Source organism: Gymnogyps californianus, chromosome 1 (genome assembly GCF_018139145.2).
Source record: "Gymnogyps californianus isolate 813 chromosome 1, ASM1813914v2, whole genome shotgun sequence".
NCBI classification, from domain to species: Eukaryota; Metazoa; Chordata; class Aves; order Accipitriformes; family Cathartidae; genus Gymnogyps; species Gymnogyps californianus.
In genome coordinates, this window is record NC_059471.1 from 93,608,517 (window position 1) to 93,636,022 (window position 27,506).

The following is a 27,506-nucleotide window of genomic DNA, read 5'->3' on the forward strand; positions in this document are numbered from 1 at the left end:
TGCCATTCCTGACTTCTGGGACCTTGATGCTGATCTCAGTAGTGTTCCTCTAACTGTTCTTGTGTAGGTAATGTAGCTCCCACTGCTGAGCACATTTACCTTCTAATGACTACTATATGTGATCAGTGACAATGTTTAAGATTATAAATCCCTTACAGAAGATTTCTTCTTCTGAATAGTGTTCTTTTTAACCTTTGTTCAGTTACACCTACATTGGAATTGGGTGCCGGATTACCTCAGCTCCTGGAGCTCCACTACCTCAGGAAGATCCCTTTCCCAGCATCTGTTACTGCTGATCCATTACATTCTTGAAAAACCAAATCCTCAACACATCACTGACTGTTATTTCATCCCTATTGTGCAGTAGAAAAGATGCGTAATATGCTCACATTATGACAGAAACATTCACTCATAGCAATTTTGTGACTTCAGAGATTTTTCTTAACCTCCACAATGTATTTTTTATTTAATGTAATACAGAAAAAATGAACATAGATTTTATCTGTAGAACAGATACAATACAACCTGTAGACGTTTTCCCATGCCAGTGATTTCCTCCAACTCTATCTCGAAACAGGTAGGGAAAAAAGTAGTTTTTTCCCATGTCAATCTGGACCTTGAACTGTGTTCAAGCCAGCTAACAAACACAACTGTGAAAAGATGTCTACTGACCATCAAAGGAAAGCCCACACATATCTATAAAGACCCTGAGTGCATTAATAAGCCTTACTGGCCCTGCCCAGTGCCCCCAGAGCCTCCCCCAACCCTGTCCATGGGCTCAGGAGCCCCATTTCAGCCCAGCCCGGGGCCATCAGTCCCTGTCCCAGTGGTGCCGCAAGCCTGCTGGTCTCCAGCTCCCCGCAGCCCTGCCCTGCTTGGTCACGTCACTGCCCTCAGCTCCTGGCTGCCTGTCCCTGGGAGAGCACCTGACCCTTGCTGCTCACTGACAGCACCTTCCAGTGGCCTGAAAAACACCTTGCTGACATTGATAGGTTTCAGATACTACCATATTCGTGTAGAAGTGAGCCAGTGATTTTGAAAGAATGACTTTCTTACTGCTTTCTGTAATTATCAAAAATTATTGTGATTTTATTAAGAATCTTATTAAGAATATTTGTTGTTCCCTTAGACTTTCACGGATTGCATTCATTTTCTGAGAAGTATGGCTTCCAATTAAGAAAAAGATGAGAAGCCAGATTCTTATTCTTGTAGAAGCCTAAAAATCTAAATGTCTAAATGCTTGCTAACTGTAAGGCAAACAATCACCTTACGATATTTTAAAACATAATATATTAACTTCTAAATTGCATTAACCAAAACTAGTTGAAGGTGTGGTTGATCATCAGGTATTCTGGTATGTTTAGGCTCCTTTAGGTAAAGGGAAGGGATGACTCTCTTTCATTAACGTGGAGAATATTAATCATTTCTAAAAAGCTTACTATGGGATTTTGTTGGGCTGAGTAAGGTGGCTGCTCAGGGCATCAGTTTAAAAGAAAAAATAAATTGGCCTTGTTTTTAAATGACAGAAAAATAAAAATATGCAAAAATCCTCTTGGATGGAAAACTGCTGGTGTTGATTTGAACCAAATGTTCCTGTGTTTGTTTCTTAATTTGTTTTCTTTGTGAAAAAAAAACCCTTCATTTTCCATCCATTGATACTGCTAGGAAGGAGCTTAATCTTTCTGAAGGGTTGCTAATGTTTCTGTGTGTGTAGAATAAATATAATATCACCCCCAATCACAGTCTCTCAGCCTCATTAGGGAGACATGCTGGGGATAGCATCTTGGCAAACTCATTAGGAGTTTCTTGTTGCAATCAAATTTGTCCTGTCCTTAGTTGCCAGGCACATTATAATAGGGAGAACAAAATCTTGTAACTGTTCTTTCCCATTTATTAAATTTTCCACTGAATGCACCATTTTTGTTTTACAGGAAGCCATCCACAAAGGCCGATGGAGTGCAAAAATGCTCGTGCTGAAAAGAATTTCATTAGTCAGTGCTGGACATAGATTAGCATTATTTCTTTGCAATTGCCATACTGTAACTCTTAAGTGACAAAAGAGATGCAGGCAGACTGTTGCTTTTGATTTTCTCTATACTACGAAGTGCAGAAAACCACAACTCTCTGTTTGAATAACTTAGAAACATTCAGGGACATTCTGTCAGTAGGATACCTGACCTCTAGGTTAAAGTAATTTTTGTGTGTGACTATTGGTGACACAATACTCCCGAAACCTTTGTCACTTGTGTGCCTCATAAGTCTATCGATGCTGATGCACCTCAGAGTTCATTTCCACAAGGTGGGTCAACAAAAACTCCTTGCTGCCACTACGGGTGAAGGTCCTGAGGAGCATCAGAGCTGGAATAAGGTAGGGGAGTAGGGAGGGTGGACCAGATGGTCAGAACTGGGGAAGGGCTGGAGGAGGGAAGATGGAGAAAGGAGGCTGAGGTAAGAGAAAAGGAGAGAGGAGAACTGGAGAGAGGGGCAACTGGAAAACAAAAAGGTGAAGGAAGCTCTCCTCCTTTCAGTCACAGCAAGTAATCAGCTCAGCTATCTGTGGAACCGAACCTTTAATTTAAGTCTTAAAGTTTGAAAGCATTGGTCTTCTGGTATTACTAGATAGGTGTTTTCCAAAGTGCCTTTGATCTAGAGATTTTAAAGAACACTGTGAGATCAATTTTGAGCCAAAATTTAAGTTCTAAACATTTTAAGAACAAACATTTGCACACCCTGAGACCAACAGAAAAGATTAACATTTTTGTGTGATGCATATATAAATTTAATCAAAACCAACAACTGTCTTTTTTTTTTAATTTTTTGTGTGTGTAAGCCTAAAGACAAGTTGAGAAGAAACAGATAATTTTCTTTATATTCATTGCGTAGCACAAAGTGAACATAAGGATAAATAATGGAAGAAAATATTGTTAACATCTTGCATTGAAGTAACTTCAGAAGCCATCTGTAACAAAAATTTTTTTCTTGAATAACATGAATTTTAACCTGATTGATAGTTTTCAGAACTAATGATTTGCATGACTTGAACTGAAATCATTAGCCAAATGCAACTATGGTATAAATTTATAGAGAGTTCCCAGAAGAAATCAAAGTTGGTTTATATTCTCTTAAACAGCTAATACAAATGTTCTCATGCATTTCTCATATTTGGAAAGAATCAAACCTAAGAAGAAATTCAGTGACTTTGAATCACTATTCAGCTGCAAAACAAATTACTTCCTATCTGTATATTTTAAATCCTTTATTTAATAATCAGCATATGCTGGAAAGCAATACAACACAACAGTAATAAGAACTATTTTTAACATGAGAATTGAATATGAAATCAGGAAATGGAATTTATTTTTACAATTTCTGTTTGCTTAATGGAGATCTGAAATACACCACTTCAGACAGCAATACAAAAATGTTTATTTTCCAGCCAAATCTGAATTTGTCCCCATATGTTGCATTATTGCTGACAAGCTGGGCATAATGTAATATAAATGCAACTATGGAAGCATTCAAATGTCTGGTTACTTGGCCTGATTCAGACTTTTTAAACAAATTCTACAAATGAAAGCTGCTATACATTTTATTGATCATTCACCATTTTAAATCAGATTCCAAGGACATATTCAGAGTGCTGTGTTAGCACAAATTACACTGTAGGATAAAAATACGATCTTCATTTTGATATAGTGAATTTGGTAAAATCACAAGTATCAGGAAGAAAAATACAATTTTGATCTCCCCGGTTTGCCTGACACACTAGTTTCAACTGTTTTCCTCTTAAAAGCCTTCCTCCTGTCTCCTTAGCTATTAAGTCTGGATACAGTAACTGATTCTATGACAGTACAAATTTAATGACATTTTTCCTTGGGGAAACAACAAATGTTGTTTATCACATACTTTGGATAAAATACTATTACTAACACATTTGAAGACCATGATAATACTTTACTTTTTGTTATAAAAGTTTGATATTTTACTAGCCCCAAGTTTGAAAGAGCCACCTCACAGCTGAAATGTAATAGTTGACAACGTACGTACTGCTAGAGGGCTGGAAAGCAAAATAAAATGTGTTTGCACAAAACTGCCACTGAATGTTTAGAAAAACTTGTTTCACTTGGCACTGCAACAGATAAGAAAAGTGCTACAGTAAACCACTGAAGTCGCACTGAGGGAATGATATGTAACAGCAAAAGGGCTGGGAAAACGCAGCTCTTCCTTTTGAAGGCTGCCGGTGGAAATGCTCTAGGTCCACAAACTCCAATTCTTGGCAGGAGGCTGTTCAGGGAGGCTCAGAGCCAACAAACAGAAAGCATCTACTACAGAATACAGTGCACTGCCTATAGCAGCTGTTCATAAAGTTAACTGGCTATCATCTAATTCATCAGGACTGTACGTGACAATAGGTAAAGACATAATATTACATAGCTTTACCATATATCTCTGTTTTTTCCCCATCCTTCTCTTAACACCTCACTACAAGATGCAGTGGCATTAAAGAGAGTGATGAGGTCATCTTCAATCAATCTGTAAGCCCTCTCTTCTAACAGGTAAACAGACATATCAGGGATACCTGTCACCTTTGTTCTAAGGAATTTTGTCTTGCCAATCAGATGTAGGTCAGCATTCCATTTAATAAAACAGAGATGAAATAAGATTTAAATGGAGATATCCTTACAGCCATGAGACTTCTAGACACCACATAAAGGGAAAGGGAAAGATAAACCGCTAAGGATTCTCTCAGCTCTCCCAAGCAATGGAAACGTATCTGTTGCCATAAGTAGGTGAAATCCTACTGTTTTCTGGCAAATAAATAAGAAAAAGAAATCATATTACAAGGAGAGATTTGAATGATAATTATTTCAGTGTGAACTACCAGCTTTTATTTTTCTTAGCAAAAGAAAGGAAGTATCTGGAAACATTTGAGAAAGACCATACACAAATCTCAGGTGAAGAACTGTTTTCTCTTTGTGGCATTATGTATAAATCTTATTTTTCATAAAATGAGACCTTGAGCCATTGTGGTTTTGTTTTTGTTTGCTTGCTTTTCAAGAAAGTAATGTTTCTTTGGTATTTCTGTTGCCAAAAGATCAAGGCATGTATCTCAGAACCAATTTTTTGTTTGCAGAGTAGGCACACGTGATGGCTCAGTGCTAAACTCAAAACTCAAAGGATCAGCGCAATGTTGGTTCCTTGGTGTTGCCTTTTACTGCAGACTGCCTTATGCAAAGCCTCAACTCTGGCCAGACCTGCAGGCAGTGAGGGATGGAACCACCTCATGACAGATATATAGGATGAATATATGTGGAACCAAAATTTCCTCACTCAGTAATCTAAGATCCTGATCTATGTGAGAAACTTATACCAGCACTTGACAGCCAAATACCCAGCTTAAAAGAACCCTATAGGTTAAGAACAACAGTAAGTTTTTATTGCATGGCAACTGAAATCACAGGTTGTTGATAGACCTGTTGGTAGTCAGTTGAGTTACTGGAGATTTGCCAGGATACAGGAACCCAGTACGTTTTAAAGTTGTAAATATTCTTAAAATTCCTGTGGACTGGGAATAAATGGAATTCTTTAATCATAAACATATTATTTAAATATAGTACCTCTTGCAAAAAGTGCTTTGAGGTTTATTGGTAGAAACTTCTATCTAAGAACCCAATAAGACTTCACAAAAGCATCTAGTAATCATAATCCTCCTGCCCCAATTCAGGATCAATAATACTGCCATTCCTGACATGTGTCTGTCTACTTTTTAAGAACCCATAATGGAGACTGCAAGCTATCCAGGCAATGAATGTCACTGTTTTGTTAAGCTTACAATGAGAAAGACCTTCCCAATACCTAACATAAATCTCTTTTTCTCCTCTCCCTGTCCACCAAGCACCTGGCAAATTGACTATTTGCTGCTTCTTTGGAAAAGCCTCTATGTATTTCATGACTGTTATCATGTCTCCCTTCAATTTTCTCCACTGTAGACTGAGCAATCCCAGCTCTTTCAGTCTTTCCTGGTAAGCCATGCTTCTTAGATGTCTGATCATTTTCACTGATCTCCTTTAAACTCTCTCCAACTGTCCTACATTTTTTTCTTGAGAACCTGGATATGGTACTCCAGTAGAGGCCTTAACAGTGATGAGCAGAATGGAAAAGAGACTTTTTATGTCCTTCAGTCTATTACTGTTTATAAGTCTGTCCTGGTTTCGGCTGGGATAGAGTTAATTTTCTTCTTAGTAGCTGGTGCAGTGCTGTGTTTTGGATTTAGTGTGAGAATACTGTTGATAACACGCTGATGTTTTAGTTATTCTTAAGTAGCGCTTATCCTAAGCCAAGGACTTTTCAGTTTCCCATGCTCTGCCAGCAAGCAGGTGTGCAAGAAGCTGGGAGGGAGCACAGCCGGGGCAGCTGACCTGAACTAGCCAAAGGGATATTCCATACCATACGATGTCATGCTCAGTATATAAACAGGGGGAAGTTGGCTGGGAGGGGCGGATTGCAGCTCCAGCATCGGTCAGCGGGTGGTGAGTAATTCCATTGTGCATCACTTTTTTTTTTTTCCTTTTTTCCCCCTCTTCTTTTTTTTTGTTATATTCCTTTTCATTACTATTATTATTATTTTTCATTATTACTATTGTTAGTATTATATTTTACTTTAGTTATTAAACTGTTGTTATCTCAACCCATGAGTTTTACCTTCTTTTCCGATTCTCCTCCCCATCCCACTGGGAGCGGGGGAGAGGGGGGGAGTGAGCGAGCAGCTGTGTGGTGCTTGGCTGCTGACTGGGGTTAAACCATGACAAAGTCCCAATACAAATTTCCAGTTTAGCCTCACATGCAGCTTGTGATATACCATATCATGACCCTTTCCTAGATCCTCCTCTGAAGAACTGATATACCATACCATATTTGTGCAGGTGGTTATTCCTGCCCAAGTATACTATTCATTTGTTTGTTTTTATAGAATCTCATCCTCTATTTTTTCAGATTATCAAGATTATTGTTCATTGTAATCCTGTCCTCAAGCATACTTGCAATTTCTCCACATTATCTGACAATGTAATAAGCATATTTTCCATTTTATCACTCTCTGAATGGACCAGGACTACAGACAAATCCACCAGGCCTTTTGACCGTGAGATACTGATAACTACTCTCCACACAACCCTTGCTCTTCCTCTTAAGTGGTAGAAAGACCATTCCTAGGTCTTCCTCTAATCGTTAACACAGTTATAGAATGACTTCTTGTTACCCTTTTTGTTGTTTGCGCTCTCTCTGCATATTGCTGTTCTATAACCTTTCTGATTACGTCCTTCACACCCACACCATTTTTTCATACTCCTCTTCACTCATCTGACATAGTTTCCTATTTCTGTATTCCTTTTTCTTCTCTTTAAGAGCTCGTGATTTTGTTAAGGTGATTTCTTACCACTCTTCTATCAGCCATGGAGTTGCAAACTGTGGAATGCTTATCAGAACGGCTTGTAGCTCTCACCATTGGATCCAGCTCCAACATGGTTATGAGTTACAAAAAAAGAATATGACCTCTCTCAGGGTTGCTGCATATTACAAAATTAAAGCAAGGTGAGACGGGTGTATCTTTACCAAAAATTAGCTTGAAGTTTAAATCTACTTTTGCTCCTGCTCCTGACCACAAATCAATTATTTGCTAATATGGCCATTAGATATGTAGAAACAAGCTAGCATTACCCAGACAGCAATAATCCTCCAGTGTCATCCTACAATTTCCTCAGATATCCAGAAACAGAAGTTAAGACATTTCAAAATAAACTGTGAATGAACACATGCAAGTCACTAGCTCTTTGCAATGCTAAGAAGGATAAGCCTCAGAGCCGAAAGCAAATGATTACATCACTGATGCTGATACAGAAGCTCAAACGTTGTGATTTCATGCAGGCTTGGGTGCAGTCAACTGAAAGCCTCTCATTCACTAACACACTTACTCACTAACACAAGGAGTTAGCGCTTCACCAGGGGGTCCTCTGCTTGCCGTCTTTCCCAACGCTAACAGTCACATTTTTTCTAACATTGCTCCTTTTCAACTAATCAGTTAGGTTGGCCATGGATAGCTGTGAAAAAAATTGCTGATTTAAACTGGAGAGTGAGTCCAGTGTAGGTAAAATATAGATGTCGGGGCCTGGAGTACCCCAGCGCCCTGCAGCACCTGCACCTGGAGCAGGGGCTGGCTCTGAGATGATGGTGGTGGAGAAAGCCATGGGGAGGCAAGGATGAACATCGGGAAGCCTCATCGGTGGCTTCTGCCCAGGGCCAGACGGCTTCTGGGGGTGTTTTCTATCCCCCCTGCCACCCACTGCTCCCTGGTCCACCACCAAGGAGCGGTGGCAGCCGCTTGTTGCACCCTGGTACCGTAAATCAGGCTGCCACCCTCGTATTGCAGCTAGACCTGTTCTACATGTACAGAGTTCCTCATACCTCTCTCTTCTCTTTTAATCAAAACATGTACAATTTGGTTCAAAACACAAGACCTGGCCCAGTCCTGTTTCACACCCACTGCTATAGTCTTTATCCCTGCAAAACTTCCGTTTACATGGAGTTCTGGTCTGGAGACAGGAGCACAAACCAGCTGAGGCAGAAGGTGCCGCTGGAGATCATCTGGTCCAAACCTCTGCTCAGAGCAGGTTGCTCAAGGCCATGTCCAGTCAGGTTTTGAGTATCTCCAAGGATGAAAACTCCACAGCCTCTCTGGGCAGCCTGTGCCAGTGTTAGACAACCCTCACCATAAAAAACATTTTTTCTTATATTTAAATGGAATTTCCTGTATTTCAATTTGTGCCATTACCTCTTGTCCTGTCACTGGGCACCACTGAGAAGAGCCTGGCTTCATCTTCTATAGGATAAATATCCCATCAGGTATTTATACACATAGATAAGATTCCCCTGAGCGTTCCCTTCTCCAGGCTGAGCTGTCCCAGCTCTCTCAGCCTCTCCACATATGCTGATGCTCCAGTCCCTTCATGGCCCTCCACTGGATTCTCTCCAGTAAGTCCATGTCTCCCTCGTACTGTGGAGAACAGAGCTGGACCCAGCACTCCAAATGGGTCTCACGAGGGCTGAGCTGAGGGGAAGGATCACCTCCCTCTATCACCTGCTGATGACGCTCTGCCTAATGCAAACGAGGATGCTGTTGGCCTTCTTTGCCGCAAGGGCACGTGGCACATGGCGTGGTCAGCTTGGCGTTCACCAGGACTCCCAGGTGCTTTTCTGCCAAGATGCTTTCCAGGAGGTCGGTTGTATGGTGCTATTCCTCCTCAGGAGCAGGACTTCTCATTTCCCTTTGTTCAACTTCATGAGACTTGTGTTGGCCCATCCCTCCAGCCTGCCAAGGTCCCTCTGAATGGCAGGACACCCCATCTGGTCTATCAGTCACTCATCCCAAGAGACCTATTTTTCTGCCCAGAAAAGAGGTGAGGTCTTCTAATAAGGTCTCTCATTTAGCAGAATTATAGCACAACAGAGGATTTTGTCACCATTGTGTTGTGCGTGAATTCAAGACTTATGTACTTGGAGGACTGTACAGAATAAATATAATTCTCCTTAGACTTTTGTTAACAATCAGAAGGCACATAGTGCTGCATCTCACAGCATGAAGTAACAAAGTGCTAAATAAGTCAATTTCCAGTCATTTAAATTTATGTTGAATTTTATACTTGGGACATTTGCTCTTTTTGTATGCTCATCTTGTCACTAAATGTGTGTATCAAATATATATTACAAACAGCATAACAGACTTTAAGAAAAAAAAGCATTGCAAGGATGCAATTTTGTTTAGATGTTCTGGAGAGACACTATAAACCACAGAAAAGAAATCTGAGTTGCTTGTGATGTTACAGGGATGCTGAGATTGCCAGAACAGCCCTGTTAAACATAGTTGCTTATTTATTTTTTATATCAAATGGACTTTTAAAAGCTTTGTATCGTGTTACAAAATGAAAAGTCACTCATCTATTTCCTATTCTTCCTCTCTTCTTAACAGTACGGAAATATAATCCAAACTCACAGGGTAGAGTCTAGCAGTGTGAAGCCAAAATCACTTATTTCCACAAATATCATGGCAACTGGAATTTTCCTAACAGTTGTCAGACTCTCTTTTAAGAATGGTATTATTTCACCAGCTATTTGTTTTTCTTCCAGGATGTTAGTCTGAATATTCTCACATCCTTATCCAGTGAGAAACAAAGCTACCCAGAAGCCCTGATTAGAAAGTTGCTTATTTTGTTGCCCCAGTAGGGATCTAGGCACATAATCTTCAGCTCCAAGGTTTACCACTGTCTTAACTTGCAGACTCGTGTCATACAACGCTGGGGGTTTTGTGGTTGCTAATGTGTAGGGAAGAACTGCACAGTTAGAGCACCCAGTTTGTTTTTCTGTATTTCCCTTTATTTGTTTATTTTTCTTTTCCCCTTTATTTGTTTCAACACCACAGAAGAAATTACAAGATATAGAAATGCTCAGGATCAGAAAAATAATTATGGCACTTTCATAGATCACATGAAGGCCACCAGTCAAACAAAAATATACACTATAAAAACAATGGTATAGGACTTACATGCAGCCTGCTCTCCTTACTGCAGGTTATAGAATAGAAATACACTTGCAATTATGTTTGGCTTTGATCAATAGCACATTTGTGTGATCTACAGCGATTCAGGTGAATACCTTCACAGACACAAAATGGTGCTTTCTGAACAATTCACAATACAACTGGAACACACATCAAATCCTGTCAGTGTTTGGGAAGGGAGTGTAGCAAATCATAAATTAATTTCTGAAAGCACAAAGCCATTTAGATGTGAGCAGTCAGTCATTCAGAACACTAAACATTCCAGTGTAGCTATGCTGGAATAATAAAGGATTATAAAAAAATCTAAAATATTTGGATCAAGTTAATGTATTACACAGTGATTACTTGAAAATAGCCCAAGAGTGTATAATTCATTAATGTGGTGTAAATTCACATAATGCAGCAAACAACTGCTTAGTGAAGCCTGTCTGCTGATGTGAAGATTTCGCGAGGCAGTGCTTCAGTGCAGAAGCAGGGTTCGGGGTCATGATGAGGCAACAGGCTCAGCTCCTTGGGAACATCACTCATCAATGCTGCCATTACAGACCGACTGCCTCGCCTGATTAAGAGGCAACTTTAATGGGCCCTAAAGAGAAGCTAATCTCAGCCCTACATGGCTAAGAGGAATACTGCTCTGCTCCAAGATCTCAAGGCAGATGGACCGGAGGCGAGAAACGGCTGAATACGCTGGAAAATACTGTGCAGTTCCCCAGAGCGGTTATTGCTTCTTTGTGCCATCAGAAGTTTCAAAACTAGATGGCAAAACAAGATGAAGGATAAAAGGAGGAGGGAAAGTTTCTGTTGTTTTCTTGTTATCAGACTAGGCCCTTCAGTGCTGAAATTTGTCATTTGTCAGATGAGAAAAAGTCACGGAGCAGGAAATGTTGAGTAATGAGGACATTGGATCTGTGTCTGACATGGCACTTTAGAAACCTCTCGGTTTTACCTTTGTTTGCTTTGTTTGATGACAAAGAGATAATAAACCAGTTAGTTACATTTATGTGAAAGTGTGACATCCAGAGAAATGCTCTACTGCAAGGTACAGTTTAGCTGTGTAAACACAATGCACAGCATAAACAGGAAAACTGAATATGTGAGTTTGAAAGACAGTACTCATAATAAACCTGCACTATTCTTGGCAGTAAGCGATACTTTATATATTTCCCCTTTGCTTGTTTCAAGGAAGTTCTGTATTTAAAAGTATCTTTACTTGTATCATATTATACACACAAAAAAAGACAACTTTGTAAGGCACACTTTCTTTATCTGTGTACGCTGCGCCTAAATTTAGGGTATATACTATAACATATTTTTCTAGAAAACAGTATAGTATCACAGTCATTGTGCTAGCCACAACTCTGCTTCCTTCTATTTTTTTAAGTCTTCTCTCTCTTACTGCAATCAGTTTTGGACTTCCATCTCCCTTCAGCTGGAATCCTTTTCTCCCACTCCTTGTCCTGCTCTGGGGCAGCATGATAATGATAATTATTTCACCCCAGAAAGGTCTGGCTGGATTCTCACTTTTGTACTTCTTTTCTTCCGGATTTAGGAGTGGACCTCCTGAAGGTACCCTGGAGTTAGAAGCAATTGTGTAATTGCCTATGACAATCTTTTTAAAATCAAATTAATGTTTACTCTTAGAGATGAAAACAGATATGACAGAAAAATTCAAAAGTGTTTCTATACCACAATAGCAGATGGGAAGAAACTGAGGTTTAAGACTTTTTCATGAAAACTGAGAGTCATTCAGCTTAACAGGAAGTTAGATGGGTTTACTACGGCTGTTGTGGTGAATACTTAATTATTTATATAAAGTGAGACATCTCCAAGAAGTGGGACCCAAATGTTTCCCCACCTCATGTATGGGAAGTAGAAGAGCAGGGATTTGAATTCGTTTTCAAAAATCCAAGGAAAGTACCTACACAGCAAATCTATTACTCGTACTAATGGGTCTCTTTCTGTCTGGAAATTCCACCTTGGAACAGATACCTCTCCCAATTTAAATTTTATTAAACTATATCCTTAAAAATTGATTAATTTCTGAGGAGGAAGTCTGCATAACTGTAAGATTCCCCAATGAGTTCTACTTAAGGACTGGTCTGCTTTTATGCCTCCACTCCTTTCAGCAAGGCTCAATGACAGTTTGCTCTCTTCCAATATGGCTGTGACATTTCTTGTCCTCTGTTCAGAGAGTCTTTTTTAACTTTTTCATTGCCCTTTTGAGCTTTTGGCTCTAAGCCTTCACAAACAAACTGTGCAATGCGTCTGGAATCAAGGAAGAAAGTACTGCATAATTATTAAGTTAAATATTGTCTCCTAGCCCTTATAAAGAAATTTTTCATCGATCGCCTTTCCTGGTTATTTCCCAACCACCTGCTATTAAGTTAAACAAATATGGTCGAATACCACATATTCAAGCAACCTGTGGCAAGCATTCATAAACTATTACAAGAAAGGCAGATGTAAATTCATGACTCTTGGAGACCTAACCTACAACGGTGTGTGCCTGTCTCCATTGTCCAGCCAAACTGCAGGGAGATTGTTCACTTCCAGGCATCCACATAGCTTGTACCTGGCTGGGAGTTTCCTTCATTCCTTAAAGATGAATTTAACAATTGTCAAAGCTTCTCCTTTCTCCACAACAGAGTTTCTGAGTCAGATTTCGTGTCTCTTTTTGCCTATCCTGATTAGCTGCCTTTGATAGACTTGCCAAATCTACTTTTCTTTATTTTGCTGTCTTCTACATTTCAAACAGCTTTCCACCACAAGAACTGTACTTTTGCTGGACTTTCTTTCACATTCACCTGCCTCCTAATGAATCTGAGCTTCCACACAAGTTTCTGAACAGCCCCTTCCCACAGGTATTTTAGGAGGTAGTGGCAACAGGTCCCTTTTCTTTCTGCTAAAAACTCTCTGGTGCTCTTTGACTTCTCCTCCGCTTTTCTTCACATGGTGCACATTTCCTGCACACGGCCACACCTCTGCACGAGCAGTTGCTTTCCTGCTTTCATGCTCTCTAACAACAACAGCAATTTGCCACACAATTTCCAGGTTACAGCCAACTATGGGGAAAGGACAGGAAGGAGGACCCAGAACAGCTGCTGCTTCACGTAGTAGAAGGGAAGAGGCCGAGATGAGGAGAGCAGACTGCCTCTGCTGCTGTCTTGTGGGAGGGCCAGAATGAGCCATTAGATATTCCCACTCTCACTTACCAGCAGGGACAATAGCATCAACAGTACCTGCATTAGGCTGTGGCTGGCAGGAAGAGAGATTTAGCCTTTTACATGAAAATTGGTCCCAATCACCTACAAGAAAATGCAAAAGGCCAGATGAGACCATCCCGAGGAAGGCATCTTACTCTCTCAAGCAACCTAATGGAGTTTGCCGCTATTTTTTGTTCACACCATGGAAATTTCAAGTGGTATTATTTTAGTACAAACTTGAGGCCATCATTCTGAAGAATATTCTAGTCTAAGATATAGGCAGCTTCTAAAATGTGTACCTTTCCCATCATTTATTTAGTAAAATATTTTTAAAGTTGCAGCTGAGTCATAAGATGTCCTGTCTTTTATTTTTATTGTTTAAACCTAATCAGTATCTGTATATTGAATTACAAAATAGTTTCATTTTAGAAAATAAATAAATCATTAGATTAGTGAATTACTTGTCTACAATTCAAGAAAAGACGTCCTGATGATTCAGACCAAACTGTAAATAGAATATAAAGTTATCTGTATTTCAAAAGCAATTACAATACCATAATTTAAAATGTACCTTTTGTTCTAAATGTATTTGTGTCTTCTCTGAATTCCTTCTTCATAGCACTGAAGATGCTTTTCTAGTCCTAAAAAGTATTATCAACATAAGCAATAATAGTGTTTTTCTCACTGATGCAACTGTTATTGGATGCAAAAAAGGAAACTTTTCTTTTGGAAAAGAGAAATTGAGCTAAAAGTCTGTCAATACTGCATATAAAATTTCATATTTTCATCTTCGGTTTTGAATTGCTATTGGCAAAACTTAAACATTCCTTGAAACATCAGACTCTCAGCATTTGAAAATCATATGGTTTTTGTCATGCCGCTTGGGCAGTCTTTAACATGTCACTGTTCTCTTGGCAAACATTTTACTACTTTGGCTGCAGATAAGGGGCAACTGAAACAACTTAGAGTGACTTTAAAACAATTGTATGTTCTTCCAGTAATGAAACCATCTCAGTGTAGGTTAGTGTTCAGGACAAACTAAAATGCGTGGTGTATGTTGTAATTTATGAAAATTGCTCATACCCCGAAGTAATTTTTGCAAGAGGGATTGCTGGAGTTTAGAAATGACTCAGGAATAACCTCTTTTGTCTCTGCAGATGGCTGAAAGTATATGTCACTTACAAAGGTGATAATTCTCAAGAGATCCAATGGGTTTACAGCAACTTTTCCAAGTGGAAAAGGTAAAAAACTATCATAAGCATATAAGAATCCATTTTCACTAAATATATATCTTACTGTGACAAATGTAATAAAAAATGAAACATGAGAATTATTTGGGACATTCTTTTTTTCTTCCCTACACACAGTCTTTGCTTGTACAGTGTGTCTCTGCCTTCTCAGCCTTTCAACTATAAGAGTAAGTATTACACTGCTAATGGTGTTGTATTATAGAGAACATAATACAATTTTATAATTTTGAAAGCCTCTTTCCTCCTCTCAACTTTGATTTTTGACCTATAGTCTCGAGTTCATAAAAATCAATGCTTTAAGCAAATACATGACAATCTAATTATGTAGACAATGTTAAATTTTCTGTTTAGTTGAACCATTCTTTTTTTTGATACAGATGTTGTCCTTCACAGACATGAATGAATGGATAAGATTGAGGGCTTCATTGAAATACTTCTTAATATCCAACTGGAATTAATTCTGCAGAGTACTTTTGACTATCAGTTCAACAACACTGGAAAGATTGTCCTCTGTGAAGTCTGTTTTGTTTAGAAGAGGTCATACGAAACACCAATGAATGGTACTAAAGACTCAGAAACTGAGAAAACTGTGAACGAGGAAAGGTATATTACATATGATACTAACATTAACGATTATCAACTACCTTATCTTTTTCTCTCTCCTCAAACTTGATTGTGACCCTGATTGATTCAGGTACATATGAAATTTATACGGGACTTAGTGATGACCATTTCTTGTGAGGGCCTCAGCGAACTTTCAAAGAGCAGAGGTATTTTGTCTCCCATTGATTCAAGGGACTTGAATTTCTACATAATTCTGTCAAAGTACTATCAGACATTAATGTAATTTTTTCTGTTTAAATACTGATGGTCTCAGTGTCAGGTCTCAGCTGACACATATGAAAGCATTAACTTTTAATTATAGGTCAAGAGCCATTAAAGAAGCTGAGACATGTCTGAACTATTGCAAACTGTGTCTCATCTTTCTGTTCCCTAAACATCTCTGTGACTGTACTATTACCTCATTCCTTTTTCTGCTGATTGTCAGTTGTCTGTTAATATAAAATTAAAGGTAAAAAGTACTGGTATACAGCATACTAATCCACTAAAAATTGCAGCCACAGAGCATTGAATACAAAGGCAGCAGCAATGTAAACTTCAAAAAACACTGCATATTTATAGGGAGCTTCACTTCCATTTTCACAGAATAAATGGTATTTTACGCTCCATGCCATTTAGACCTCAATCTCTCTTCTGGCAAGCCAAGCTGTTATTTTTGTGAATCGTTCCTAAGTCATTTATAACCAGGCCACTGCACCACTGACAACAGCACCTTTGAAGTCAGGTAGGGATTATTAATTCCCTGAGAATTTTCTGAGCAGCTTTATCCTCTTTCCGTATACATCCATTAAAAATCATAGAGGCGAAAATGAAGGTACTAGTCACAAATCAAAAAAATTAAGCTAACAAACCCTTCAGTTTCAGATGAAGGACCAAAAGTTAGTTAGCACCAATTCCGGGCAGCGCAAAAAACCCCCACCTACCCTTAATTTTTAATGATGTGGAGCATTAGGGTTTTAGGGTTCCTGAAATGCATCTACTGGGGGGTGAGATCCGAGCGTACCCAAAGGCCTCTGGGAAACAAGACCCACCACCCCATGCAGCCACCCTTGAGGACACAGCAAAGGGGAAAATTGTAATTTTTCGCCTCATTTTTAGCTCTCCATCAAAGGGCACAATTGCTGGGGGGGGGGAGAAAAAAGTGACTTCCCTACCACAAGAAAAGGCTGCGTGTATCTATACTGACAAACTGATAGAAACTTTAGGACTGGAAACGCCTAGGGGGCGTTTCGGCCGGGCGCCGGTGAGGCAACTGCCGCCGAGCCCGCGTTTCCGACCGTTAACGGGGTCTGTTGGGCACTGGGCGACGGCCGATGGGAGGTCCCCAAGGAGGGCGGCGGAAGGGGCCACCCGGGGCCGGGGAAGGGGCCGGCACCCGCCCCCCGGGGCCGCTGAACCCCAGGCCAGCTCGGAAGAGGGCCTCCGCAGCAGGCACGGCGCAAGAAAGGAGCAGCGGCGGAAGGGGCGGCGGCGGCGACGACGGCGGCGGCGGGGCGCGCAGCCCCTCCGGCGGCGGGTAGCCCCCCGGCTCACCCCGCCTCACGGCCGCCCGCCGCTCGCGGCCCCTGGCGGCCGGCACGGGGAGCCGCCCACGGCGCATGCGCGGCGGCGTCGCCTGCTCCGCCGGGCACGCACCGGAGAGTTCGCGGGCAGTGAGCGGGGCGGCGGCAGCGAGGGGTCGGCAGCTCTCGGCCACCTCCGCCGCCCGCACACCGTCTCCCGGCTGATCCTCGTCTCGGGCGGCAGCGGTGAGTGCGGAGCAGCGCGGGCGGGTGGCGCCTCGCCGCCGCGGGGGCTCCTGCCCCGTCCCGCGGGCTGGGTTGGGCGGAGGGGCGCAGCGCGGCCGGTGGCGGAGAGCTGGCCGGGCCGGGGTGTCCCGGGAGCGGAGCGGGCAGCCGCGGGGGAGGGTTGGGGCTGGCAGTCGGTGTCCCCTCGCCTACCTATGGGGGCACCCATAGACACAGGCGGTGCCGCCCCCCGGGCGGGCAGGGGCCCGCGGGGTGTCCCGGGGAGGGGAAGGGGCTGGGGCTGCCCGGAACGGGGCCGCGTGTGAGGGGCCCGGCGGGGCCCCCGGGGGTGAGCGGGCGGGGCGGGGCGCGCTTGGCGCTGCCCGGCGGGTGTGCGTGAGGCGGGGGTCCCGTGTGGGGGTGCGCCCGGCAGGTGCCGGCGGGGAGGCCCTCGGAGGGGAGAAAGGGTGAGACGTACCCGGCCGCCCTCCTCCCCTTGCCGGGCTCCGGCGGCTGGGCCGGCGGCTGCTGGCGCTGGCGGAGCCGCCCGGAAAACTTCTCTCAAGGGGTTTGTGCCATTTCCAGTTAAGCCAGAGAAGAAAATGTTTTGACTGTATTTAACAAAGGAAAAATCCAGCGGGCTCTCTGTTTTTGAAAGAGGTTAATGTCGTCTCCGAAATAGGCAGCTAATAAATTTTTCTCTTAAGTTTTAAAAAACACCACCCCCAAAACAAAACCACAACCATCTGAAGCTTTCATATTCCTGTTAAAACTTTTTTCACTTTTGGCAAGGTCACTCAAAGACTCCATCTGTATTAGATCTGCAGTAGCCAGGGCAGTCACTGCAGCTGAAGCTTTAAGATGCTGAGTAGGGGTAGGTGTATTGAGGCTATGAGCCTGATTCTCTAAGGATCTGATGGACCTCTCTTAGGCCTAACACTGGCGAGGGAACAATTTATTCATAATCCACAGGAAACAGAATGGGCACAGGGAGCCTCAGTGTCATCACTGTTGAAACTGGGATTGAATGTTGCATTGGTTGAGGGATGAAAGCGCAAGCAGTGGCTAGGCTTGTTGGGAACAAAACAGGGAGGAATGGAGCCAGTGAGTAAAGGGAAGAAGACTATAAGCAAATGAAGACACTTGAAAGAATCTCAAGTTTTCATAACTCCATTGTCATAGATAAGTCTGGGGAGAGAAGAGGGGCAGTTATGCAGCTGTTGGTGTTCTAGATTAAAATCAACACCTTAAATTTATTATTACTATAGGCTGGCACTGTCACTGAAAAAAAAACTAGTCATGCTTTTTCTGCAGCCTTGCTGCTCGTTGCCACCTTCTGTGCCATCTTCTCCCCATGCTGGCACCATTGTTTATAGAGCAGTGGGGTGAAGCGGCATGGAGCATTACCCACAGATTCATGCTAACCTTTTAAACCTTTTTTCTGATTAACCTAGTTAGTACTCACGTCTCGTTCTCTGCACTGCCATAGGGATGCTTATGCTAGCTCAAGGAAAGATGTGTGATGGGAAGGGAAATAGTTTATATTTTTTTATATAAATGAGTAGGTATGTATGTAAAAGCACTGGGGTTTTTGTGTGTATGTATACGCATAGGCACGCATCCACCTGTGTAAAGGGATTGTGCAACTGCAATGTTGCACATTCTGGGTCTTGTGTTGAACAGAGGGAGTGCCATTGATAAAGCGGTTGTGGGGGAGGTTTACAAGTGTGAGAGGTGACTAGCAGTCTGAGTAGACATATCCAGTAAGGGTGAGTTTGCAAGAGTAGTTCTTGCTGGACCAGGGGAGTGAGATTAGAAGCCAGAGAAGAGGGGATGGGGAATTTCTGTGTGAGAGTACTGCATGGAAACAGAAGAGTGAGACTTTTTGCTCATCTGTTCAGCCATCTCACTTCAACCTCTTTTAGACAAGAAAATTTTATTTTCCAGAACAGATTAGGATAAAGCCTGGAATTCCTGAGTATCTCCATTTTCTTGGAATTAGCAAATATCAGGATATCCGCAGGCAAAACATGGATTATCCCTTTATCGTGCAAGTTGATCCAGAAATTTGCATCCAACTAATGCTGCAAGATAATATATTTAGCTCAAATGGAAAGCATTGCATCTCGTTATAACACATATAGGTGTTGAGATTGTAACATGGTGGCATCGATTTTCTTTTATTAGAAGTGGATAGTTACACACAGTTAGACCAACTATACTAATATTGTTGTTTCCAGAAGTACTCACAAATGAAGGAGAACTGAAGTTTTTTACTTAGCTTTAATTCAGCTTCTTCGTACATCTAGATTGAACTACAGTTTTCTGTGAAGTAATAGCATATTGTTTGTTCCATAAAAAATCTTATTATACTCACGGTATTAAAGAGATGAAGTATTTCGGTCTTATTACTTTGATTGTGTGATGTCAAGACTTATTTTCTGAACGTGACTCAAATCTGCGTTCAAATTCTGCTTTGACTATGGAATTATAAATTTCCTTGTGTCTTCTATTGTGTGTATCACCTTAATATCTCAGTACCCGACAAATCCCCCCCTTAACTGACAAAACTCTCCTAAGACAAGGAAGTAATCATCCCTCCACTCCACATGACAAATGAAAGGTAAACCTGTGGAGACCAAATCTGGTCCAGGTAGGATCTGATTTTTTTTCCAGGGTATTGAGTTCAGTGTCCTGGTTTATATTAAGTACACAGGTGCAAATAAATTGAATATCTGGTCTAAGCCTATGCTGCTTTTGCAAATCAAGCACTGAGATTCTGGGAGAGGCATCCCTAAAATGAAATGCATGTAGTTAGTATCCACATTGAAACAGCATTTTTAAATAATTTATGTAGAGTCATGAACGAATTCTGTGGCAAAAGCAGGGATAAAATATATGTCAGGACAGTGCTAACTTATTTTACACCACAGTATTGTGAACCACTTTTGTTTGCTGTGTTGTTTTAAACAGCTCCCTTTTCCCGTGATCCTCTCTTCCATCATTTTGTCCTGCCTACCTCTGTGACCTTGCTCATTTGTGATAGCATAACCATTTCCATATCCATCTGGTGAGGTGGATCACAGAATTAATCAGGTTGGGGGGGGGGGGAAAAAGTCTGACTGACTTTTGATTCTTACCTGGCTCTTATAAACAGCTGGATGGGTGGGGGAACAAGAGATGCGGTTGGCACCACTTACCCCCAGTATGAGTGCTGGGAAAAACCTAAGTCATTGTGCCTCTCCACTTCCCTCTTCCATTAATCCCGTAAATCTTATATGCTTCATTTCTTTCCATTGACTCAACAAATGACACCAGGTCCCTATAAGCAAGAATTTTATTTTCTTGCACCATCGTGTTAAGAGCTTTTGCTTTCAGTTTCTCAGCTCAATTCTGAACTTCTCTGCTGCTTTTCATCTTGCTCGTTCATGAATTCCTATCAGCTGTGTTTCCAGGATGCTGTCTTTCTCTGGCTCGTGTTTCTTTAATGTTTTTTTTGCTTCAGCCTCCAAAGACAGTCTGCTTTCTTCCCCCCATCCATTGCTTCCTCTCCTCTTCCACATTATAAACAAAAGCACTTGCAATGTGCCATAGAGAACAATACAGAACTGGCAAGGGAATGGATTAAATGACCTAATGTCTAATATCTGTTCTCCTGCCAGCTATTTTTCTTGGAGTTCAGATGTTGGTAACTATTTGACCTTTTAAAATCTAATCTGACGATACCCAGCCCTTTCCTTGTTTACCTTTGTTTTGTTTACTGATTCTTGTTAAGTAAAATTTCATAGACATTTGTGAGGTCTGAAATACACTTAGCCCATTTTCTTGTTGCCAACAGTTTTGATGGTACTGATTATCAAGTGATCTGTATTTTAATCAAGTTTGCTGAATACCATTATTAAAATAGCTACATTTCAAAAGCAAAGCCTGTCTTCATACTGGAAGTTAAAGAAATTACATACTAACCACCTAAAATCACACCATGTGTGTTGGCTTGCTAAGGAAACGTATTTGTTGAAACCTATTTTATGTGTAGCTCAGGCTATTGCTTATTTTTAATGATAGATAATCATTATGTAAAATATCTTTAACTTTGGATAAAAGTTATGCATCTCTTCAGAAATACACTTGTAAAATCAGACAAGGAACATATTTGCACAGTCCAACATATTGGAGTTAGCATCCAGGGCTAAGACTCCTGGGCAATATAGTAGCACAAGAAGTGTTGCCTGTTTTCAAACTTAAGAATGCTGCTTTGTGTAAATTTTTTTTTTTTGAGAGTAAATGTCTTTACGTGCAAGACAGACAGACTATCCTGCAATTGCATCTTGAAAGTTTGAGATCACTCACATTTTATCCACTACATTGTGCTGTGTACCTGCTCAGTGGAGTGTTTCTTCTAAAGCATTTGAATCAACCTTCTCATGTCGCTTCTGAAATGACTTTTGAAAGTTGGCCTCTCGTGTTTTAAGATCACCCACTCAACATACTTTCAGTTTTTCAACGAAGTGGTCAGTCTGCACCAATATGATTATTCCAACAGTGGTCAGATTAAATGATACTAAAATCCAGAGAGAGAGACCATGTGAAAGGTAGTATTGGAATAGTTGATCATAGATAAAAATTCTTAGTCCAGGTGAAGTATTCATTTTGTTGCCTGAAACTGCAGAACTTCTGTGTTTGCCAGAACTCTAGGGTAGGTGAGATTTTTTTTGTTTATGCCAAGACATTATACCCTATTGTTGTAATTCTGGATGTTCCTGTTTTGCTGAGCTCTTTGTTTTCCTGTAGTATAAGAATGAATGCCATGGACAGGTTTCAAGATTCACTTTACAGCAATTCCTCATTAAATCCCTATCACTAAATTAACTGTTTAATATAACTGTCTAAACTGTGTAATATTTATTATAATTAGCTGTATTTCTAAATGTTTACTACTCGGCATTGAAGAATTATTCCTTTTTGGCTCAAAAAGTGTGAATTTGTTAGCTCACTGGTGTGAGGCAGTTTACGGGAATGCTACCAGGAAAATTCAGAAATAGTGGCTTCATCAGACTTGAACCTTTGCACCTGCCTGTACCTCCAGGTTTATCAGTGTGCTGTTTACTGACCTTGTGTGTATTCTTCGGCTTTTATTTGCAGAGTATTAGTCTTCAAGCTATTTGCTAAATAAAGCTGGGAGGAGAAGCAACTTTCTGTCCCTAGTCTTCATTCTCATGGCTATGGGGAAGGGTTGAATGAGGTCTCAACAGCAGAATTATTAGCTAACTCTCTTGCCTGTCTCCCTATAGATTTCCCCTGTGGCAGCTGAAATTAGCATACTCCGTGACATTTTATTTCAGTACTGCTGAGCAGTTCTGAGTATCAGAAATGAAATGGACTCACTGTACTCTTTTCTGTTTGCTACTGTTGGTTAGCAGAGCTGTGGGCAGCAGCAAAATAAAGGCTTGGCTTAGTCTGGAGAACTGAGTGTGTGGCTTTGTAAGCAGCTTAACTGATCTAAGCTTGTCCTGCTGCCTGAAAACAAGAGTTCTTGCTTTTCCCCTCCGTCCTTGCTAGGTTTTGCATTTTGGCTGCTTCCCTTGCGCTGGCACTAGCACTGTTAATGCTGTGCAGTCAACTAAACCGGGGAGCTGATTTGTTTTAAAATGAAACCAGTCAAACTAAAACGAGCATACTGACACACACGCACACAAAAGGCTTTCCACTGGGCTACCTCTGGCTGGCTTTGGGAGCTACCAGCCAGACCTTGTATTGACTCAAGGGAGGGAGTGGGACTATGTGGCTGTGGCAGGGGGGACTGCCTACTCAGAGAGCAGCTTTAGCTGGGGTTGATTTCAGTGCTGACTCCGAAACTATCAGTGAAGCAGCAGTATATCAGTATCTTTCTCTGCTGACATCTTTGAAGAACAGCAGCAAACTTCTCAAGGGGGAAGATACGAGGAAGTCCCTCAAGAGAGCCAAGAACCTGGTGAACAGATGTTGGGGTCAAACTCAGAAAGTGAGAAGAAAGGTGAACAAACTCATCTTTTATGGAAAGGCCACTTATGATGAACTGTAAAGAAGTGCCTAACTACAAGCTAATCAGATCTTCAGTTATCTCAGAAAAATGGAAGTATCAAAGCACTTTCACTATGGCGGTTCTTTAGGAACTGTTGGCAAAGGTTTGATCAAAGTATTCATCTCAATATAAGAAATAAATTTTTTACAGTGAGAACAGTCATTCACTGGAACAACCTCCCCAGGGACATGGTGAAGTTCCCATCGCTGGAGGTTTTCAAGATGCAATTGGACAGGGTGCTAGATAACCTCATTTGGGCTCCCGTTCCCATGAAAGGTTGGACCAGATGATCTCTTGAGATTCCTTCCGACCTGGGCTGCTCTATGGTTCTGTGAATTTCATTGTGTGGGTAAAGTGATCTACACCAGAAATACAAAAGGTGGAGATGCACCTGCTGGTAGGTAGCATGTCTAGGAAGGTTCTCCAATGACTTCTGCAATGTATTACATATGTAAATGAATACAGCAGAATTACCAGATTTAAAAAACATCAGTGATGTATTTGTTTGCATTAGAAGACTCTTCTCCTCCTTCACTTTCTCTAGGTGCTGGAGTAGGTATACAGCTTCTTGGGTGAGGGGGAAACACCCTTTAAATCTTGCAAGAACAAATGTTGGACATCTTAGATCCTGTAGAGGATCTTTCAGTTGTGAATGAAATTTTCAAGAATTAACTTTATGTATAATTCTGTGTATGCTTTTGACACAACTAAGATAAATTATATCTTCAAATACAGTTAATTGCACAGAAATTTGACACATTAATTTGGCATGTCAGTGTTAGGAACTTCAATACATGTAAAATTTTTCTGGCCTTAAATCTTTAAAACTGATTTCTAAAGCTAAAATCCTTCTGAATTGTTTTTGTTAAACACTTTTTTGTGCTTCCTACTCACAGGTAGAATGGGTATTGTACTGAATCACTTCATAAGGAGTAGGAGAGTGTCAGTAGAACTATTGTTTTAGTTTTGGGAGCTCCTCTAGTGTTTTCACAGTGCTGGAAAGTGTGGAAAACTCTTTGTAAGTATGCACTGATACTGGTAGTTTTGTGACTGCTGGAACTGATGCAGCTTCATTTCCTATGGATTTGTGCTGTGTGGTTGATTAGTTATAAGCTGTGACTTAAATCTTTACTGTGGTATTTATTTCTTCGTAAATGACGAATTTGAATTAGATGTTAATTTGTCTTCCAATCTTCTTGAGTTACGATGTTCAGAATGCCTCCATCCTCTATACTAGTGTGCTTTCTTTAGGAAAACTTCCATGAATTTAAGGTTTTCTACTGTTCTGTAGTAGTTGATTGGAAAGGACCACTGGCTAAAATTGTTGGACTAGAGGACATGAGAAAACCTCAGATAGACACAAAGCCCTTTTACTGAAGGAAAACAATCTGAAAATAGGAAAACTGTGTTAACACCCTTTGAAAAGAAATTCTGTTGAAGTTTTCAATTTTTGCATTTCTGGTAATTCTTACAGAATTGTACCCATTTAAAATAAAAATTGAGACTTGATTTCAGTCTTATTAAACCAAATGTAATCTATGTTATTGAAACTACAGGGTAACTAAGGAGGGATGCAAAACGAGTTGCCCGATAGGTTGGCTTTGGTGGCACATGCAGTCTAGGAAGTTCATACTTCCTTTCTGCGGACGTCTTCGAGAGCAAAGGGGTAGAGGAGGAGAGGGAGGTCAGTGGGAGAGGTGCGAAGCTGTAGTGCAGAGCACAGAACTGCATCAGCCCACACTGGGGGCTCTGATCCCCAGTAAAGGGTGGGTAGCAGTGCTAGGAAGGGAGGAGAAATTGCTTGACTCCTCTTCAAGGCTGAAGCCAAAACGTCGTGTTTTATTATACTTCAAACATGTAGATCAGCTGGAGTACTTTTGTGTGTAGGTTTGTTCGAATCCTACTTAGAAAAAATTAAGTGTAATGCATTAAAAAAGACAGTCATAATGTGTGCATCTTAACATATTTGGAAATTCAGGTGAAGCTGATGTGAGGGGAAATGGGCGTGGATGTTGTAAGAGAGGGAAACAGCAGTATTTAAAAAATTCTTTTTCTTTTTTTCCTGGTTTGTAGGGCTGTTTACCCTTCTGTTTTACTGAGGAGTATGACTGCAGCTGTTCTGTGGATTCTGGTGATGTACACCTTTCTGCGCTCTCTTTATGCAGTTTCCCAGTGCGAAAGAAAACTTCATAAAAATCTGTAAAGGAGTTGTGCCTCGTTATCTTTTCCCTAGTTACCATGTAATTCAATAAGATGAAATATGCATTTATGACTCTTCTATCACTTCTATGCAATTTGATTTTTGGTTGACTGGAAAATCCCATTAAAACATGCTCTGAAATGCTATCATATGTGCCTTGCTTCAGGGGAAGACAGGCAGGGTGGAAACTTGTATTAAAACATGCTGACGGTGCATAAATATTTGGAAGAGAAGGCTTTGTTTGCACATTTCTGTAGCTTAGTTTAGTACTTCACAAAGAAATTACTTTTTATTGTTTTCTGGCTAATTTTTCTAAATTAAATGAGGTGTATGACATTGGCCTACCAAACAAGTGCTAAATGCAATTTCTGTGCAGAGCAGAATATTTGCCTTGCCTTTGCCTCATCACAGAAAAGCAAAATAAACTTTATGAAGTAGTAGGCTTATGTTTGTTATAAAATTATTGCATGCAAAATAAAGATGCCAACATGAAATTATGCAGGTTTCTTTTGGCTACAAAAGTGCCCATTCTGAGATCTAGAATCTTTCTGGTTTTTTTAATAGCTGCTTGAAAAATACTGGTAGTTTAGAGAGAAACTGATTTTAAAAAATAGCTATTGCTTCTTACCCTTCACAGTATTGTAACAATTTCAAGAAAAACTTCAGTGAGTTGAGGATAATCTTTTTCAAATGTACGGAATTGTCAGGTCTCTTTTTTTCTGTGAGAAGAGGAGGCTTGAATATTGGATACAGACTGATACAGTTGGAGGCTGAATTTTGTACAGCCAGTTTGTGTTATTGGAAAATCCATAAAGGTATTATTTGTGACATTTGGGTCATGGTTTTGCTTTTTAAGATGTGTTGGGGAAGAAAGTCTCTATGAGAGTTTCAAAGTAGGAAAAATGGTGCATTTTTAGCTCTGATTTTGTGAGCTTTTCTGAGTGGACAAACACTGTACCTGCAATGAAATTATATTCTTGTGAATGGACTGTGCCCAGTTACTGTTGCTTGGCCCTTCTCTCATGCTTGGTGAGGTATAATCTAAAGTAAAGGTAGTACCTTTTTTTTTTTTCCTCCCCCCCCCCCGACTCATAAATGCTTTTAAAAGGCAGACAGCACTGTTATAATCTGCTTTCTCCTTATCCTGAATGTTTTGATGTGTTGGTTTGGGAGCAGATGGGAGACCCAGAGCTGAATGAAAGAAGGAGATTGTAGCTAGTGAGTAGGATCTGCTAAAGAGACCACTTGCTATCTATCAGCTCGATTTCTGTTATGCGCTGGTATTTACTCCCCTGGTCTTAATGCAGTTTTAAACCCCTTGGGAGAGGAACTGGATACAGTTACTCAGTCTATACTGGGCATGGGCCTGCTTCCTTCCTTTCATAGCCAGGTAGTTACCAATACAAGGTATATGTGATGTCTCTTGTGTATATGTAATAATACATACTTGCTTTGAAAAACTGTGTAATACTAAAATCTGAAGGTCAGCTGGTTCCTGAACTTTAGCAAATGGTTGAAACGTTTGGGAAATTATGTGTGACCACAAACTGCAGAAGATGCTAAACTAGGTATTAATAACGTGAAGGTTGTTGGAAGCTAAATGGTTAGGCATTTTAGCATTGTTGGAAGGTAGATGATTAGCCTTTTTAGCATACTGGAGAACATAAGAAAGAACTGTTATACCAGATGAGCCAAAAAGTCAGCCTGGTGTTGTGTGTTGTGCCAGCAGCTGGCAGGAGATGCTATGAGAAGAGTCTTAGAGCAGAGTATGAACAGAGTGAGCCTTCCTTAGTAAAGTCCTGGTTATCAGTAGATCAGAAACTTCACGGGATAGA

The 27,506-nt window shown here is 40.8% G+C and overlaps 1 protein-coding gene across 1 annotated transcript in view; it reads left to right on the forward strand.

The window, feature by feature from the left end:
- The first annotated feature begins 17,378 nt into the window (after window positions 1–17,378).
- PRRG1 (proline rich and Gla domain 1) overlaps window positions 17,379–27,506 on the forward strand; it is a 33,847-nt gene continuing 23,719 nt past the window's right edge. The window contains exon 1 of the mRNA XM_050914971.1: window positions 17,379–17,431. The gene's annotated coding sequence lies outside the window, so the exon portion shown is untranslated. The remainder of the gene's footprint in view (window positions 17,432–27,506) is intronic.